Consider the following 20,108-nt stretch of genomic DNA (forward strand, 5'->3'; position numbering starts at 1 on the left):
CCAAGGCTTTGGGGACTAGGCCGGGCCCCTGCACCGGAAGGGAGGGCGGAAGCCAAGGGGCGTGGAGCGGGGCGTGAGAGTGGTGGGTAGGCGGCCGCGGGGGATGGCCTGAAGAAAAACTGCGAGTGAGTCGCCCCGCGGGGTAGAAGTACCTGGATCCAGGCGCCTCGTCTGGGAAGAACGAGGTTAGAAAGAACGAGTTAGAGGGAAGAAAATAGCGCCCTCTTATGACGGAGGGAGATCTGAATTGAGGGGAGAAGGCTGAGGTGCACCGAAGTGGCGGCGGCGCTGAGGTCAGCCTGAGCTGAGAGGGCAGGCAGATCAACCCTCAACCGAAGTGAACGAACTCGAGTGAGGTGTGTTAAGAAAAAAACAAATCAAAATGTAGACATTTGGAAAAGGAGAGGAGGTCGGGCGCGATGGCTCACGCCTGTAAACCCAACACTTTGGCAGGCCGAGGCAAGTGGGTCATCTGAGGTCAGAGGTTCGAGACCAGCCTGGCTCAACTAAGAATACAAAAATTAGCCGGGCGTGGTGGCGCCCACCTGTAGTCCTAGCTACTAGGGAGGCTGAGGAAGGAGAATCACTTGAACCCGGAGGCGAAGGTTTCAGTGAGTCAAGATTGCCCCACTGCACTCCAGCCTGGGTGATGGAGACAACGTTTCAAAAAAAAAAAAAAAAAAGGTCCAGGAGCAGTGGCTTATGCCTGTAATCCTAGCACTTTGAGAGGCCAAGACACCTGAGATCGGGAGTTTGAGAGCAGCCTGATCAACATGGAAAAACCCGGTTTCTACTAAAAATACAAAATTAGCCAGGTGCGGTGGTGCATGCCTGTAATCCCAGCTACGCGGGAAGCTGAGGCAGGAGAATCACTTGAACCCGGGAGGCAGAGGTTGCCGTGAGCCGAGATCAGGGCATTGCACTCCAGCCTGGGCAACAAGACAGAAACTCTGTCTCAAAAAATAATAATAAGGAGAAGAGACTTTTATGTCTTGTAAGGGGTTACACCCTACGAGGTGGCCATTCTGCAGGCTGGGAAATGGTCAGGACCAGAGACAGACACTTGGTAAGAGGAGGGGTTGGGGTTTACCCGAGCTGTTCAGCAGCTTCAGGCTGAACAGCTTGGGTAAATATGCATATTCAGCACTGACAGGAGTAGCTATGAATATTCATACAGGTGGTCCTGACACATGCCTACTGAGCAAACGTGCATGTAACCATACAACCCATGTTCACTTTGAAGAGTTACCATTTAAATGTTAAATGCCTGGGCTACATGGTGATGTCCCCATCTATACAAAAAGTAAAAGCAATAGCCAGGTGTGGTGGTGTGCATTTGTGATCCCAGCTAGTCAGGAGGCTGGGGTGGGAGGATTGCTTGAGCCCAAGAGACGGAGGCTGCAGTGGTTTATGATCAGATCTCTGTACTCCAACCTGATAGAGACCTCATTTCTAAAACATAATAATCATACATGTATTACAGTCAGGCCCTATGTGTCAAAAGGTCTTTTCAGGACAGGAAGGTGTGCAAGTATGCAGTCTGTGTAAACTAGCCAGAGCCAGTCCATGGTTGGTGGTCTTCCTATCAGGGGAAGGTTACTGAAATCAAGTCTCTTGTCCAAGTAAAGCTGTAGTGATGGCTGGTGGAATAAGGGTTCAGTTAATCTGCATCTGTTGGATCAGCAAATTGTTTTAATATTGCTTGTCTTAAGGCCAGTGCTTGTTTTGCTGCTAGAGAAAGAGAAAAACCTTGTGGCAGTTAGAACATAGTTTATTCTCTAAGTGAATGGATGTGTGACTTAACTTTTGATTGGCATGACCTTAGGTATAATTTGTTTATAATTTGGTATGTTATTGCCACAGAGTCTCTTCTGTTGGTCTTATGACCTGTATTTTAATGTTAATGCTGGTCAGCTGTCTGTCTAAACTCCAATAGGGAGAAGGTATGATAGGTGTGTCTGACCTGTCCTGTCATTGGCTGGGAATTCAGTTTTAAAGTTTTCTAGAGTCCTCTTGGCCGCAAGGAAGTTCATACAGTCGGTGAGGTCAATTATTCAAACAAAATCCATTTGGAGCGTCTTCCATGTGGCAGGGGGTGTGCTCCTTGTTGGGGATGCATTGGGCAAGCGCCTCGTGGAGTTTACCTTATGTTCTAGTGAGGAGATGGGCAACAAACAAGTAAGTGAATCATTACACATGGTGAAGGGAGCTGTGGAAGGAATGGAATATTCAGAGAACAGCAAAGGTTAGGACAGGGGAACACCTCTGTAAGGAAGTGGCTTTGAGATGTCACCTGAGAAATGGGAAGGAGCCAGCCTGGGAAAGGGGAATAAGCAGTGCAGGCAGTGGGAAAGGCTATCCCAGGCAGAGGGAAAAGCATGATGCAGAGACATTCCCAACCTTAAGCCTCTTGGGTTGTGGCTGAAGACCTCACATCTGGAAACCAGGCTGTGTTTGAATTAGACTTGTTCTATTACACAATGTTCAAAGTATGTTAATGTACACAAGGTGCACTTTTAGAAACATTCAATTTTGAAAAAAGTACAGATTCACAGGTAGTTGCAAAGACAGTATAGAGAGGTCACATGTCCCCTCTACCCAGTTTCCCCCAATAGTTACATCTTACTTAACTAGAGTACCAAACCAAGAAACTGACAGTGGCACAAAATGTGTTTATAGTTCTGTGCCATTTTGACACATGTAGATTGATATAACCACAGCAACTGTTACAGAACTATTCTATCACCACAAAGATCTCGAGTCTCAAGAGGAGCACTTTTTTCTTCTTTTTTAATGTGCTCAGTAGTTGGCTGTGTTCTACCCAACACCATGTAGTACTTAGGTCATATCAAATGGCAGACTTTCTCTCTGCTTTTATAGTTCTAGAGCTTTGTGACTATTGGGACGGAAACTGGAGGAGACACAACAGGTGTTAAGAGAGGCATTAAGATGATCTTTGCTCCTGGAACAGGCTACAATGTGTGATCAAAACCTGACTCAGAGCTCACAAGTATTCTGGTCAAATACTGGCCAAGAACTGTTTGTATTCCTGCGGCAGAGTGCAGCTTGTGCAGTCACTTTCTTTATTAGCCTTCTGGAGAAGATAAGGAGGGGAGTACTGTATTTAATGATCCCTTCTTTCTAAATCATCCCTGAGAAAGTCCATAGCTTCATTTTTTCCATTCTGTAATGAATAAGCCCTCAAGGCATGAACTTCCCGTTTATCCTGTCGTTCCCAGGAAAGAGGAGCAAATGCACAAGAAGCTAATTAAACCCTTCACTAGAGGAGGCCTTGATTACAAATAGCATATTGTGAAAAAGAATTTAGATTTCACTTTTGTTGGAAAGGAAAATGGTATTTCAAAATGAATTTAATGTCTGTACCCCTATCAGTTACCTAAGCCCAAGTCTGAAGACAATGCTGTGTCCCTTTTGGAGAATTACAAGTGTCTCCCTTTGGGACAGAGACTTCGGTCAATACTTGTTGGCTCTGGTTTGAGATTGCATCAGTTCTAAAACTAATTCCTGGCCCTAAACTAAGACGCAGCTTTGACTTGATTTGTAAACTGCTTTTAGAATAGAGTTTCCAATTTTTGATTAAAATATGCTTACTTTCACTTGCCCATGAAATTGGTGTATTCTGGCTTTCTCATGCATATTCTGTATAAAGGCATTGATTAAATGTACTTTAAAAAATTTCTCACTGTTAAGATTAGAAAAAAAATAAATAGCGCATCACTTTCTCCTTTTGGAGGATTTTTAATCTTAAAATTTCTCCCAGTAATGATTAGAAGTTAGAATGATTATTTTTAAAGAACATTATGGCAGGGCTCAGTGGCTCACGCTTGTAATCCCGGAACTTTGAGAGGCTAAGGTAGGCAGATCACTTGAAGTCAGGAGTTTGAGACCAGCCTGAGTAACATGGTGAAACCCCATCTCTACTAAAAATAAAAAAAATTAGCCAGGCATGGTGGCACATACTTGTAATCCCTGCTACTTGGGAGGTTGAGGCAGGAGAATTCTTGAACCTGGGAAGTGGAGGTTGCAGTGAGCGCAGATTGCGCCACTGCACTCCAGCTTAGGCGACAGAATGAGACGCATCTCAAAAAATAAAATAAATAAATAACATTGTACTTCTAAAATGGAGACATAAAATTGTGAGTACTTTGAAGAGAGAATTACGTATTACCTCTAACAAAATTGCTATTACAGTTTTGGTGAATTTTTCCCCAATTGTTATTTAAAGGATACTTATATATAGTTTGAAAATCAGAGTAGATGTTCCATATTTCTTTATGTTTCATTTTGCTGTTATTTGCCAAGCATATTCAGGGTACCAAATTAAGTATTGATTGATGGTAACAGTGATAACATTAAGACGTGGAGATCAGGTTAAAGACAGATATGCACCATGAATCCATAATTGAGTAAGTCAGAAGGAAATTTAATTAGCCTTTTTCCTGTGTCCATTGCAGTGCTTTAATAAGAACAACAGAGAAGTCTTTTTTTTTTTTTCTTTTAATTTGCTAATCCGGGATGTTCTCAATGCTTTTATGGATGTCAGCTAGCTAAATACCTTGAGAGAATAGCAATACCATCAAGTTACATCTGTCTGTGACATTTTCTCTATGATGGGACTAACAAATTTGATCTGTATTAACTGATTTTAATATGTATTAACTCACACTTTTTGCACTACAACAAGATTTTTGTCTTCTTAGCTCTTCTCTTCTTCAGGAAATTACTCCAGGATTTGAATCGTCACAAGAGATTCACCAGAGGATTTTATACACATGGGCTGTGGCAGCAGATTATACCACAACACCAGGTAAGACACCAGGAGTTCAGATCCTCAGGACTTATGAAAATAAAAAGCATTACTGTAATATTGGTGTTATTTATTAGAGTTATCTATGAAAATAATCTTATTAATCTGCTTTTTTATTAGTTCACTCAGCAAATATTTACTGCATACTAACTACATACCAGGCATTGTTCTAGGTGTTTGGGCCACATCAGTGACCAAAAAAGACCAAAATTCTTATCCTCATAGATCTTACATTCTAGTATTCCTTTCCACGTGCATTAGTTGCTAGGGTTTCCACCACAGACTGGGTAGCTTAAGCAGCAGGAATTAATTTGTTTTACAGTTCTGGAGGCTAGAAGAAGTACAAGATCAAGGTGTTAGCAGGGTTGGCTTCTCCTCAGCACCATGAAGGAAGGGTCTGTTCCAGGCCTGTGGCTGTGACTTGTAGATAAATGTCTTCTTCCTGTGTCTTGACGCTGTTTTTCCTTTGTATGTCTGTGTCCAAATTTCCTCTCCTTAGAAGGACACCAGTCATATTCAATTAGGGTCCATCCTAATGACTTCATTTTAACTTAATTACCTCTTTAAAGATCCTGTATCCCAAGATACTCACATGCTGAGATATATGGGGTTAGGACTTCAATGTGTGAATTTTGGGGAAACACAGCCCATAATATCACACATGACTACTGTGTATCCACATCTTTGTATTGCCTATTTTCTCCTATCCACATCCCTGAGATATCCAAAGCCATTTATGTTTACTTGCAAAATGTGTCCCGTGACCTGTGATTATGAGTGATTATTTTTCTAGGTATGACTTATTATTTTAAAATTTTTACTTTTTTTTTTTTTTTTTTTTTTGAGACGGAGTCTTGCTCTGTCGCCAGGCTGGAGTGCAGTGGCGCAATCTCGGCTCACTGCAACCTCCGCCTCCTGGGTTCAAGTGATTCTTCCGCCTCAGCCTCCCGAGTAGCTGGGACTACAGGCACGTACCACCACACCTGGCTAATTTTTGTATTTTTAGTAGAGACGGGGTTTCATCATGGCGAGAGTGGTCTCGATTTCTTGACCTAGTGATCCGCCCGCCTCGGCCTCCCAAAGTGCTGGGATTATAGGCGTGAGCCACCGCGCCCGGCTAAAATTTTACTTTTTAATTGACAGATAATAGAAGTATCCAGCCTGGCCAACATGGCAAAACCCCAACTCTAATGAAAATACAAAAATTAGCCAGGCGTGGTGGCAGTCCCCTGTAATCCCAGCTATTTGGGAGGCTCAGGCAGGAGAATCTCTTGAATCCAGGAGGCAGAGGTTGCCGTGAGCCAAGATTGCACCACTGTGCTCTAGCCTGGGCGACAGAGAGAGACCATCTTAAAAAAAAATAGAGGTATACATTTGGGTGCACACGTGATAATTGAGTATATTTGTATAATTTGTAAAGGTCAAATAAGTGTAATTGGGATATCTATCACCTTGTTTATCTTTTATTTATGTTAGAAACATTTGAATTATTCTCTTCTAGCTATTTTGAAATATATAAGACATAATTTTTAAGCTATACTAGAAAGTTCTTGGTTAGGAAGGATTATTCTACTTGGAATGATGCTTCATCTAGTGTTCACCATATTCTACTACTTTTCTTAAAGTTTTAAAAATGAATAAAGGGGAACTATGTTGAAGAAGGGTCCTTTATTTAACAGTTAGGTTGTTACAGAGCACTATGGATTCGTAGTAAAAAAAAAAAATTGTGTCAAATATCATATGTGAGAGGAAAGAGTGGTCTATATAAGACATTACTTTTAGTAATTCAATAAATAACATTACCTTCATTTACTGTCACCACCAGTTATGATGTACTTTTATCCCATGAGGAGACTGAGAGTGAGTTTAGTCATTTACCCAAAATTTCACAGATCTTGGTGAAGCACAGGTCAGTGGTGTAGATATTGTTTGCCCTACATAACTGTGTAACTCCTGAATTTGAGCTCTTAATCGTTCATAGCAAAAATTGACAAAAAGACGCAAACTTGTCCTGATGCACTTTTCAGATATGAACACAAGTAAGCGTATACCTAATTGGGTACTGAAGTTTCCCTTCAATTTTGGTGCATTTTAATCTTTATTTTATATTAAAATGTTACCAACAGAGATAATTCAGTATTTGTATCATTGTTAATATGTTGTGTCAAAATGTGTCTGTCCATCTCGGATAGTAAATTTATAAATGACAGGACTTAATCCACAACCAAATCAGAATATTATAGTTTATTTCATGTGTATCTTGAATTAAATAGGAACAATTAAATAACTGTTAAAAAGTTTGGACTTTCCTCTTTGTAGTTTTAAAACATAATTTTTGTTTTTCTCTTGTACAACCTGAATGGGGCAGTTCGACTGCTTGGAGACATCAGGAAAGGCTTCCAGGGAAGGCTGAATTTTGTAGGATAAATATGGGTTAGAACAGGGTACTTCAGGAATACAGAAAAGTCCTTGAAAATGCATAGGGGTATGCCAGAGCTTGATATTTTTGGTTAAATGTAAGTAGTAACATATGCAGGCTGTGGTGTTGAGAAATGACAGTGGATTAAAAGGCTAGCCCAGATTTAAAAGGTAACTGAAGCTGCTCAAAGAGCTTAACCATGGGAGTGGAATGAACATATTGGATTTATCAAAATATTATGTAATAGACAATCTAAATGGGCTTGTATCTATTAAATAATTGAATTAATAATAAGTATAATTTCTAGAACAGAGAGCACCAAGCCCAGATTTGCTCACGGGCAAATCCTACCAAATGTTTAAGAAAAATATTATACCAATGCTCTACAATCTTTTGGAAGATAGAAGCAGAGGAAACACTTCCTAACTCATTTTATGAGGCCATAATTATTTTAATACCTAATACCAAAATCAGACAAAGATATTAGAAAAAAAGAAAACTACAGACCAATATGTCTCATGAACATAGATGCAAAAGTCCTCAACAAAATATTAGCAAATTTAATCCAATGATATATAAAGGAAATTATGCATTATGACCAAGTGCAATTTATTCTAATAATGCAACGCTGGTTCAACATTTGAAAATCAATTAATGTAATCTGTCATATCAACAGGCTAAAGAAGAAAAATCACGTGATCATATCAATAGATGCAGAAAAAACATCTGACAAAAACCAGCTCTTATTTACTGTCAGAACTCTCAGCAAACTACTAATAGAAGGGAGCTTACTCAACTTGATAAAGAACATGTGCAAACATCTTTCAGCTAACATGGTACTTAATGGTAAGAAATTGAAGCTTTCCCGCTAAAATCAGGAACAAGGCAAGATGTCTCTTTATACCAACCCGTTTCAACATCATATTTATTGGAAGGCCTAGCTAATGCAATATGACAAGAAAAGGAAGTAAAAAGTATACAGATTAGGAAGAAAAAAATAGAATTGCCTTTGTTTGCAGATGACATGATTGTCTATGTAGAAAATCTGAAAGAATTGACCAAGAAAAAAAAGCCCTCCTGGAGCTAATAAGCAATTATAACAAGGTGGCAAAACTTAATTGCTTTCCTATATGCCAGCAACAAACAAATGGGATTTGAAATGAAAACAACATCCCATTTACAATAGTGCCCCCAAATTAAATTCTTAGGCATAAAACTAACAAAAATAGACAAGACCTTTATGAGGGAAGTTATAAAATTCTGATGAAGAAATAAAAATCCAAGTAAATGGAGAGAGATTCCATGTATATAGATAGGAAGACTCAGCATTATCAAGACGTCACTTCTTCCCAACTTGATGTATAGATCCAAGGCAAACCCAATCAAAATCCCAGAAAATAATTTCCTGGATATCAACAAACTGATTAAGTTTATAAGGACTGCAAATGGTTTGGGTTCTTTACTTGCAGGATGACTGTATCAGTCAGGATACAGTCAGAACAACAGAAACCACACTTGGTATTTCTTTTTTTTTTTCTGCGGTAGAGTCTTGCTCTGTCGTCAGGCTGGAGTGCAGCGGTAAGATCTCGGCTCACTGCAACATCCGCCTCCTGGGTTCAAGCGATTCCCCTGCCTCAGCCTCCCCAGTAGCTGGGACTACAGGTGTGTGCCACTACACCTGGCTGGTTTTTTGTATTTTAGTAGAGAAGGGGTTTCACCACGTTGGCTAGGATGGTCTCGATCTCCTGACCTTGTGGTCCACCCGCCTTGGCCTCCCAAAGTGTTGGGATTACAGGCGTGAGCCACTGCGCCCGGCCTATACTTGGTATTTCCACAGAGATAATTCAATATAAGAAATTGGCTAAGGAGTTTTGGGGAACCAAAAAAGCAAAGCAAAAAAAAAAAAAGTTGAGGGGGCAGATATTGAACTAATATAGATACAGTAACTATAGGAGGAAGCTACCACTCCTAGGGTTGAGGACACCAAAGGAAGTTTGCACAAAAGGAAACTTAAAAGAGAGGCATTTCAGACTTCTGAGGAGGGGCCACTGCCTAACTCTTGCTGGCATCATTGGATGAGGCATGTTGAGGCTGGTTTTAGGAATTCCAAAAAAGTTGAATATTATAAATGATAGCCACTTGTCAGGAAGGAAGCATGTCCTATCTCACTCTTTCTGCCTTGAAGAACTAATAGGAAACCAACTGGCAAAGTGGAAATATAGTTCTCATAGTCCCAGCCTTGTTGTCATAAAGAAGAGTTACATTCGTGAGTTTGGACTGAGAGACAATGGCATAACAACTGGGACAGCTCATTACTTTGCTTATTCAATATTCATACACAACTTTCTCTGTATATTTGAGCTTCCCATACAGCAATTTAAAAATGGCAGCTTTTTCTTTAACAAGATACAGCTATCCTTTGTACAAATTGACACTCTCAGCCAGGCGCAGAGACTCATGCCTGTAATCCCAGCACTTTGGGAGGCTGAGGCAGGTGGATCACTTGAGCACAGAAGTTCGAGACCAGTCTGGGCAACGTGACGAAATCCCATCTCTACTAAAAATAAAAAAAGTTAGCTGGGTGTAGGGGCGCATGCCTGTAATCCCAGCTATTCAGTAGGCTGAGGCACAAGAATAGCTTGAACCTGGGAGGTGGAGATTGCAGTGAGCTGAAATCGTGCCACTGCACTCCAGCCTGGGTGACAGAATGAAACTCAAAAAAATAAATAAATAAAAATAAATAAATTGACATTCTTACCCTTTCTCCATAAAGAGATGATCCCAAATGTCATTACGTTAATCTCTGGATTGTGTGTTAAGTACTCCTCAATTCAATAAAGTCCCTTATGAACCTTCTATAACCTAAAGATGAAATTAACAATTACCATTAATTTTTAAAATTACAGTGGGAAAGGAAAAGACAAATTTGTTAATATATACAGAAATACATAAACACATATATACATTAAGCAAGTAAGAGATAATGCTTAGTTATTAGTCCTTATTTCTGTCTAGTCATGAGCCTGTGGTTAGTGTCCCTTCCTCCCCAGCTCATTGCATGCTTCCTGTACTCTGAGCTAGCATATACCAAGTGGTGTGATCCACACTGTCATTCCTGAAGGGTCTGAATCTTCAGTGGTCCTGTCTTTCTTGGTTATTATAGTTTTTTAAATTAACTTTTACTATCAGCAGCGGGAACACAGGGGTGCCATGTTGTCATGAATGGCAGCATCCCCATATATAGTCCTTTTTGGTTTCACTTTGTAGCAGCAACCCAGTGTTTCTTTAGTTGTCAGGATCTATCACTCCAGCCAGTAATTCCGTTTTTGTCCATTGGTTCAGTTGCATATGGAATCTAAAACGGCCATTTAACTGTTAGAAACTCAATGGAAGCATTCTCTCTTGGGAATTAAACAGAATTCAAGTTATGAGAAGCAGAATTCTGTGAAGAAGTGTAATAATGAGAGAAGCCACTTTCCCTTCTACTTCTTGACTATGGACCTGTGTATTGTGGCTTTGGGAGAAATAGTGCTATACATTAGTCAATGACTAAAAGCATATATTGTTCTTTGAAAACAGAGTTCCAACCTTACAAAATGTTTCTCAGCTCATGTTGTAACTGAGCCTTTAGTAGGCCATCCCATTGTTTTATCGGGCCAGATACCTTTAGATGGTGGGATATGCAGTAAGACTACTTATTTCCATAATTTGCAAACTCTAATTACACTTCTAAGATGTGTTCCTTAGAAGATGTGTTGAGTAGGATACCATGATATTGAGTAAGAAATTATGTGGTGGTGCTGGCAGAAACGCAATAGGCAGAAAAGGCAAATCAATACACAGAATAAGTGTCTATTCTAGCACAAACAAATGGCTTTGATTTCCATGATGGAAGGGGTGCCTTATAATCAACCTATCAACACACAGTTGCCTGATCCCTTTGGGAAATTGTGCCATATTGGGGACTTACAGTTTAGATTCTGCTCTTGATAATATGGGCACTCAACTATGCTAACAGTCATATTAGCATGGTGAGCACTTTGTTGGGTCTGTGCTTCATCTCTGCCACTATGGCCATTTTGTATACCAGCCCATTAACACAGAAGATGAGGAAGGATGCTGACTGATAGTTCCAGAACCAGTCACTTTGTTCACCTCTATTACTGAGGCCTCCTCTACAGTGGCTGTATCTTGGTAAGCACTCACACAAATTCCTTCACATTTAGTGCTCATTCTGAAAGATCTGTGCATGTGTCTCTTCTTTAGTCTTCCTTGCTATCAGTCTTGTTCTTTTCCATTTCGTGACCAGGTGACCAAAGCATTATTCACTGTCCACAGATGAGTGTACACCTGTACCACAAGCTACTCCTCCTTCCTGGCTGAGAGGACCTCAAGGTGTACTGCTAAAAATTCTGCCCTCTGGGAGTTTCTTCACCGTTTCCCTTCAGCAGCATCTTTGAGTGAGTATACTGGTACTAGTGTCATGTGGACACCCTTCTGTAAACCAGGCCCAAGTTGGTTTAAATTTTTTTTTAATTTTTCATTTAGAAAATTTTAAATTGACACATAATAATTGTTCATATTTATGAGGTACATAGCTATGTTGTGATACATACAATGGATAGTGATCAAATCAGGGTAATTAGCATATCCATCACCTCAAACATTTATCATTTCTTTGTGTTGGGAACATTCAATATCCTTTTTCTAGCTATTTGAAACTATAAGATACTGTTAATTATAGTTATTCCATAGTAGTATAGAACACTGTAACTTATTTCTCCTATCCATTTGTATCCTTTAACAAATCTCTATCTCCCTCTTCCCCCTACTCTTCTCAGCCTTTAGTATCCTTTATTCTACTTTTTACTTCTATGAGATCAGCTTTTTTTAGCTTCCACATATGAGTGAGAACATGCAGTATTTGACTTTCTGTTCCTGGCTTATTTTGCTTAATATAATGTCCTCCATTTCCATCCACGTTGCCCTGAATTACAGGATTTTATTCTTTATTATGGCTGAATAGTACTCCATTGTATATTTATATACCACATTTTTCTTATTCATCCATCTGTTGTTGGACACATAGGTTGATTCCATATCTTGGCTCTCATGATAATGCTGAAGTAAACATAGGGATGCAGGTTTCTCTTCAATATGTTGATTTCCTTTCCTTTGGATTAAATACCCAGTAGAGGAATTTCTGCATCATATTGTGGCTCTACTTGTAGTCTTTTGAGGAACCTCCAGACCGTTCTCCCTACTGGCTGTACTAGATTACATTCCCACCAAGTGTATGAGAGTTCCCTTCTCTCTGCATCCTTGCCAGCATTTTTTTTTCTTTTATAATAGCCATCCTAACTGGAGTGAGATGTTATATCATTGTAGTTGTGATTTACATTTCCCTGATAATTAATGATATTGAGCATTTTTCATATACCTGTTGGTCATTTGTATGTCTTCTTTTGAAAAATGTCTGTTCAGATCGCTTGCCCATTTTTTAATCATAGTGTTTATTTATTTATTTATTTTTTTATTTTTTGCTGTTGAGATATGTAAGTTCCTGTGTATTCTGGATGTCAATATCTGGTCAGATGAGTAGTTTGCAGATATTTTCTCCCATTCTGTAAGCTGTCTTTTCACTGTGTTGATTGTTTTCTTCGCTGTGCAGAAGCTTTTTAGTTTGATATAATCCCATTTATTTTTGCATTTGTTGTCTGTGCTTTTGAGGTCTTATTCATAAAATATTTTCCCAGAGCAATCTCCTAAAGCATTTCCCCTCTGCTTTTTTCTAGTACTTTTTTTTTCCAGTACCTAATCATGTAGTCCTCAATAATCTAGTACTTTTATAGTTTTGGGTTTTACACTTAGGTCTTTGATCCATTTTGAGTTGATTTTTGTGTATGGTGAGAGATAGGAGTCTAGTTTCATTCTTCTGTGTATAGATATTCTGTTTTCCCAGCACTAATTATTTATTTATTTGAGACAGGGTCTTGCTTTATTACCCAGACTGGAGTGTAATGGTACAATCATGGCTTTCTGCACCTCAACTTCCCAGGCTCAAGTGATTCTCCCACTTCAGCCTCCGAAGTCACTGGGACTATAGGTGCATGCCACCAGGCCTGGCTGTTTTTAAAAAATATATTTTGTGTGTTTGTAGAGAGGGGTCTCCCTTTGTTGCCCAGGCTGGTCTTGAACTGGGCTCAAGCAATCCTCCCTACTTATCCTCTCAAAGTGTGATTACAGGTGTGAGCCATCGTGCTTGGCCCACCACTATTTATTGAGGAGACTATCCTTTCCCTAATGTATGTTCTTTGTCCCTTTGCCAAAAATCAGTTGGCTGTAGATACACAGATTAATTTCTGGGTTCTCTATTCTGTCTCATTGGTCTATGTGTCTGTTTTTATATCAGTGACGTGCTGTTTTGGTTACTATGACTTTGTAGTATGGTTTGAAGTCAGATAGGATGATGCCTCCAGTTTTGTTTTTTTGCTTGGGTTTGCCTTGGATAGTCAAAATCGTTTGTGGTCCTATATAAATTTTAGGCGTTTTTTCTGTTTCTATGAAGAATATCATTGGCATTTTGACAGGGATAAAGCCCAAGTGTATTTCCCCCTCTCTTTCAACAGGTCATAAGAAACTCCCTATAAAACCACAAATGCTGGTTGAGGGAGAGGCCATAAGGCAGCAGAAGTAGGTACTGTGGGGGTCTGGGCCACTTGCTCATGTAACTTACTTGTTCTCTGAGCTTGCTTGAGAATCTGATCTTGCACATACTATGTCTATTTGCTAATGGATTGCTGCTGCACAACATTATAGCTAGGTCTTGTTCATAATGGGCAAGTTAGATCATGTAGCAATTAGGTCATGTAATAGGAATTCCAAGGTTAAAAGTTTATACCAGGGCATAACAGTGAGCTATGAGCTGCTTCTTTAAGGGAGCAGAGGAGAGTATGGTTCTGTTTGCTAGCTATGTGTTGTGTCATTTTCCTGCAGAGGCTTGCCAGAGGAGCTATGTGGCACTCTTACCACAGACACTTGGAGCACCACTGGGTAGACAGACTGGAGTGGCACTGCCTTGACCCACTGTAGAGCCTTCTCTTGCTTCAGGCACCATTCAGAAGTAGCAGCCTTACAAATTACTTGGTGTAACTGGATCAGAGCAGAGCATTGAATTGTGGTTTTTGTTGCCTACAAAATCTAAAGAGGCCCAGTACTGGCACAATGACCCTGAACTTGGAGAACAAGGACTGCCTAACATTACCTATTGATATAGCGGCCAGATGTGACTTTGATTGTTTTCCCTTCATATATGGTTGTATATAAAATAGTACATTTTGTTAACTAAGACTTTTTTGGGCTTGTATTATCATAAGAGAGGTATATGTGTGTCCTGTAAACTGTCTGAATATTTCTTTCTTTTCTTTTTGGTCTACATAGCATCTCTTGGTCTGGGCAAACTTCCCTTCTCGATTTTGGTGGTTCTGATGAGTAAAGGTAAATTACCAGATAGCAAAGCAAGAGGGCATTCTAGAAAATAAGATCAGTGGAAGCAAAGGCCTATGGGCATGGTGGGTTCTGGGAGCAGTAATTAGTTCAGTTGAGTAGTAAGTAGCACTGGGGGTAAAGAATATAAAGAATAGAGTGATGGAAGATAAAGTTGAAAATATTAGGTAGGGCTACACTGGGAGGAGCTATTTTTTGTTTGTTTGAGGTGGAGTTTCGCTCTTGTTGCCCACGCCGGAGTGCAATGGCGTGATCTCGGCTCACCACAAATTCCGCCTCCTGGGTTCAAGCAATTCTCCTGCCTCAGCCTCCTGAGTAGGTGGGATTATAGGCATGTGCCACCACGCCCGGCTATTTTTGTATTTTTAGTAAAGACAGGGTTTCTCCATGTTGGTCAGGCTGGTCTCAAACTCCCAACCTCAAGTGATCCACCCACTTCGGCCTCCCAAAGTCCTGAGATTACAGGTGTGAACCACCACACCCAGCAGGAAGAGCTTTATGTACCATATGAAGAAGGTGGACAAAATCCTAGGCTGAGGGGAAGTAGTGATGATTTTTTTTTTTTTTTTTTGGCAGGGCTATGATGTGATCCCATCACATTGGTGTGAAAGATATTTCATGAGGGAGAACTGGAGATGAGCAATACTAGGGGTAGAAAAAACAAAAAACAAAACCCATATTATTTAAGATTACCTAGTAATTCTGAATAAAATGATGAGACATGAGCTAAGTAAGGTAAGGTGAATTAGAGGAGGAAATGAATTTAAATGATACATAGGAAGTGGAATTGACAGATTCGATGGCTGACTGTATGCAGAGTGGGAGGAGAGAACAAGAATTTATATATGTGGTTAAAAATTTTACACTTGTATAACACAATCCAGTTTGAGCTTGAGTGGGGTTCAGAGAGATCTGGGCCTAGTGTAGAGTGACCAGCTGTTCTGGTTTATCCAAGATTGAGGGATTTCATGGGACGTGAGACTTCCAGTACTAAAACTGTGAAAGTCCCCAGCAAACCAGGATAAGTTAGTCACACTAGCCTAATATGAACGGGTGGACAGATTAGTGATGGAAGCTTATCAGCATAAGCACTGAGACAACTTTCTGGGATAACCATGACCTGGCAAGTGATCCTTTAGAGGTGCAAAGAAATGGTGGTCCTTGATAATGCACGGTAGCTGCCATTCAAATCTACCCCACAGTGGATCCAATCTGGGATTCCACGGAGAAAGGATGTTGGAAGTAAAATATGAAAGAACTGTTTCACTAACTTGTGACCTGCTTTAACAGAGTATAACTCAGAGGGGACAGATTCTTTTTCACCATGGACCACCTCACAGCTCTGGAAACCTGAGGGCTTTAGTACATTGGGAAATTCAGTTAAATACAGGTTGGGGAGTTGCAAGGGATGGAGAGGGTGGGGAAGAGGGAAGAGGAACTGGTAACCTGTACTGGTACACAGAAGAACTAAAATACTTAGCAGAGCAGAATAACATCTGTGCATTGGGGCATAAATCAGTGAAATATGAGTTATTACAGCAAAGGTGACAGCAGGCTTTTCTTGAAGCAATTCCTTTCAGAATGAAAGACTGTGTTGATTACTTTGTTACGTTTCTCCATCTAGTGGTAACTCTCATGTACTTTTTTCCTAGTTAGATGTTTAAAAGAAGGCAGATTAAAAACTTGAGAAATATTTCTAAAGCCATCATTTATTTACTCATTCATTCATTCACTTAACAAATACTGAATGAGTATGCGTACCTTCTATATGCCAGTTACATTTCTAGCCATTGGGATTACGCTGTGAACGAAACTGAAAAAACTCTGAACTCATGGAAGCTTACACTGATGAAAGAGTACATTTAATTTTTTTTTCCCCTATATGAATGTTCTGTTTTCAAAGCACCATTTACTGAAAAGATTATCTTTTTTCTTTAGGACTCTGCAGTGCCATTACTGTTATATATGAAGTGTCCATTTATGTGTGAGTCATTGCATATCTTGGTTATACTCCATTGATTTATTTGTCAATTTCTGTGACAATGTCATATGTCTTTATCATTTTACTTTATAATCATTATTAATATTTAGTACAGCAAGAATTCCCATCTTATTTTTTAAAAGAGTGTTTTGGATATTCTTGGCCTTTAAATTTTCCATAAAGTTTAAAGTTAGTCTGTCAGATTCTATCAAAATACCCTATTGGGAATATTTACTGGGATTGAACTGAATCATTAAGTCATTTTAGAGTGAACTGACATTTTTATACTATTGGACCTTCCAATTCACCATTTACATCAGTCTTTAGTGTCTTTGAATAGACATAAAAGTCTTATATATCTTTTGATATATTTGTTTGTAGATACTTGAGTTTTTTAGGCTAAAAAGTCATCTTTAAAAAATTATTTGCCAACAATTTATGGCTGGTGTTTGGAAATGTAGCTACTTTTGTCATATTGATTCTTCATCTAGGGATTTTGCTAAATGCTCTTATAATTCTAATAAATCTCTTTTCCCTACATATATAATTTACCATCTGCAGATAATTATACCATTCACTTATTTTTCTTATCCTTCATGTACTAGTTAGAAATTGTAATACAACATAGAATAGAAATGGGGATATTGGGCACCCTTTAATTGTTCCTGACTTTAGAGGAAAAGCTTTTGACATAAACCATTAATTTTCTTTGGTTTTCTATAGATACTTTTTATTAGATTAGGAACTTTCATTCTATGTCTTTTTTCTTAAGTGTTTAAAAATAATGAGTGGATATTAAGTTTTATCAAATGCTTTAAAATTTTTGCATCTATGTAGAAATACTAGAACTTCTTTTCTGCCTGAATCTCTTAATGTGACGAAGAACTGGTACCAATTCTGAAACTATTCAAAAAATTCGAGGAGGAAGGACTCCTCCCTCACTCATTTGATAAAGCCAGCATCACCCCGATACCCAAATATGGCAAAGACACAATAATAAAAGAAAACTATAGGCTAATATCCCTGATGAATGTATATACAAAAATCCTCAACAAAATACTAGCAAATTGAATACAGAAGCATGTTAAAAAGTTAATTCATCATGATCAATTTGGTTTCATACCTGGGATGCAAGGTTGGCTCAATATACACAAATCAATAAATATGATTCACCACATACACAGAATTAAAAACAAAAACCATATGATCTTCTCATTAGACACAGAAAAAGCTTTTTATAAAATTTAACATCCCTTCATGATAAAAGCCCTCAAAAAAACTAGTCACCAAGGGAAGACTAGATGGATCAAAATAAGAGCCATCTATGACAAATCAGCCAACATCGTAGTGAAGGGGCAAAAACTGGACGCATTCTTCTGGGGAACTGGAACAAGCCAAAAATCCTCATTCTCACTATTACTATTCAACATAGTAATGAAAGTCCTTGCCAGAGCAATCAGGCAAGAGAAAGAAATAAAAGACATCCAAATAGGAAAAGAAGAAGTCAAACTATCTCTCTTTGTTGATGATAGGAATCTATACATAGCATGGTACTGGTATCAAAACAGAGATATAGACCAACGGAACAAAACAGAGGCCTTGGAAGTAACACCACACATCTACAACCATCTGATCTTTGACAAACTGGACAAAAGCAATGGGGAAAGATTCCCTGTTTAATAAATAGTGTTGGGAAAACTGGCTAGCCATGTGCACAAAGCTGAACCCGGACCCTTCCTTATGCCATATACAAAAATTAACTCCAGATGGATTAAAGATTTAAACATAAGACCTAACACCATAAAAACCCTAGAAGAAAACCTAGGCAATACCATTAAGGACATAGGCATAGGCAAGGGCTTCATGACTAAAATACCAAAAACAATGCTAATAAAAGCCAAAATAGACAAGTGGGATCTAATTAAACTTAAGAGTTTCTGCACAGCAAAAGAAACAATCATTAGAGTGAACCGGCAACCAACAGAATGAGAAAAAATGTTTGTAATCTACCCATCTGACAAAGGGCTAATATCCAGAATCTACAAAGAACTAAAACAAATGTACAATAAAAAACCCCATCAAAAAGTGGGCTAAAGATAGGAACAGACACTTTTCAAAAGACATTTATGTGGCCAACAAACATATAAAAAAAAGTTCATCATCACTGGTCATTAGAGAAATGCAAATCAAAACCACATTGAGATACCATCTCATGCCAGTTAGAATGGGGATCATTAAAAAATCTGGAGACAACATATGCTGGAGAGGATGTGGAGAAATAGGAATGCTTTTACACTTTTGGTGGGATTGTAAATTAGTTCAACCATTGTGGAAGACAGTGTGGCAATTGCTCAAGGATCTAGAAATACAAATACCATTTGACCCAGCAATCCCATTACTGGGTATATACCCAAAGGATTATAAATTGGTCTATTATAAAGACAAATGCACACACTGCTTACAATAGCAAAAACTTGGAACCAACCCAAATGCCCATCAATGATAGACTGGATAAAGAAAATGTAGCACATATACGTCATGGAATACTATGCTGCCATAAAAAGGATGAGTTCATGTCCTTTCCAGGGACATGGGTGAATCTGGAAACCATCATTCTCAGCAAACTGACACAAGAACAGAAAACCAAACACTGCATGTTCTCACTCATAAGTGAATGTTGAACAATGAGAACACATGGGCACAGGGAGAAGAACATCACACACTGGGGTCTATTGGGGGGTGGGGGGCTAGGGAAGGGATAGCAGGGGGTGGGGAGATTGGGGAAGGATAACATTAGGAGAAATACCTAATGTAGGTGATGGGGGGATGGAGGCAGCAAACCTCCATGGCATGTGTATAACTGTGTAACAATCCTGCAAGATCTGCACATGTACCCCAGAACTTAAAGTAAAATTTTAAAAAAAAGAAAAGAAAACCTTAAAGATTGCCCAAAGTCTCCTAGGACTGACAAACAACTTCAGCAAAATTTTCAGATACAAAATCAATGTACGAAAACCAGTAGCATTTTTATACACCAATAACATTCAAGCTGAGAGCCAAACCAAGAATGCAATGCCATTTACAATAGCTGAAAAAAAAATCCCTAAGAATACAAGTAACTTTGGAGGTGAAAGATCTCACAAGAACTGCAAAACACTATTGAAAAAAAAAATACATGACACAAACAAATGGAAAAACAGTTCATGCTCATGGATTAGAAGAAACGGTATAGTTAAAATGGCCAAAAGCAATCTCCAAATTCAATGCTATTCTTATCAAGCTACCAACATCGTTTTTCACAGAACTGGAAAAAAAGTATTCTAAAATTCATACGGAACCAAAAAAGAGTCCGGATAGCCAAAGCAATCATAAGC

General features: G+C 39.0%; 1 long non-coding RNA gene across 1 annotated transcript; it reads left to right on the top strand.

Moving 5' to 3' along the window:
• LOC116532384 lies at positions 1–17,479 on the top strand. Its single transcript, XR_004260849.1, has 4 exons — positions 1–356; positions 4,722–4,828; positions 11,557–11,707; positions 16,692–17,479. It is a non-coding gene; the product is annotated as an uncharacterized LOC116532384 (long non-coding RNA).
• The last annotated feature ends 2,629 nt before the right edge of the window (positions 17,480–20,108 follow it).

The sequence above is a fragment of the Sapajus apella genome, unplaced genomic scaffold (genome assembly GCF_009761245.1).
Source record: "Sapajus apella isolate SASKATOON/1434 unplaced genomic scaffold, GSC_monkey_1.0 scaffold76, whole genome shotgun sequence".
Taxonomy (NCBI): Eukaryota; Metazoa; Chordata; class Mammalia; order Primates; family Cebidae; genus Sapajus; species Sapajus apella.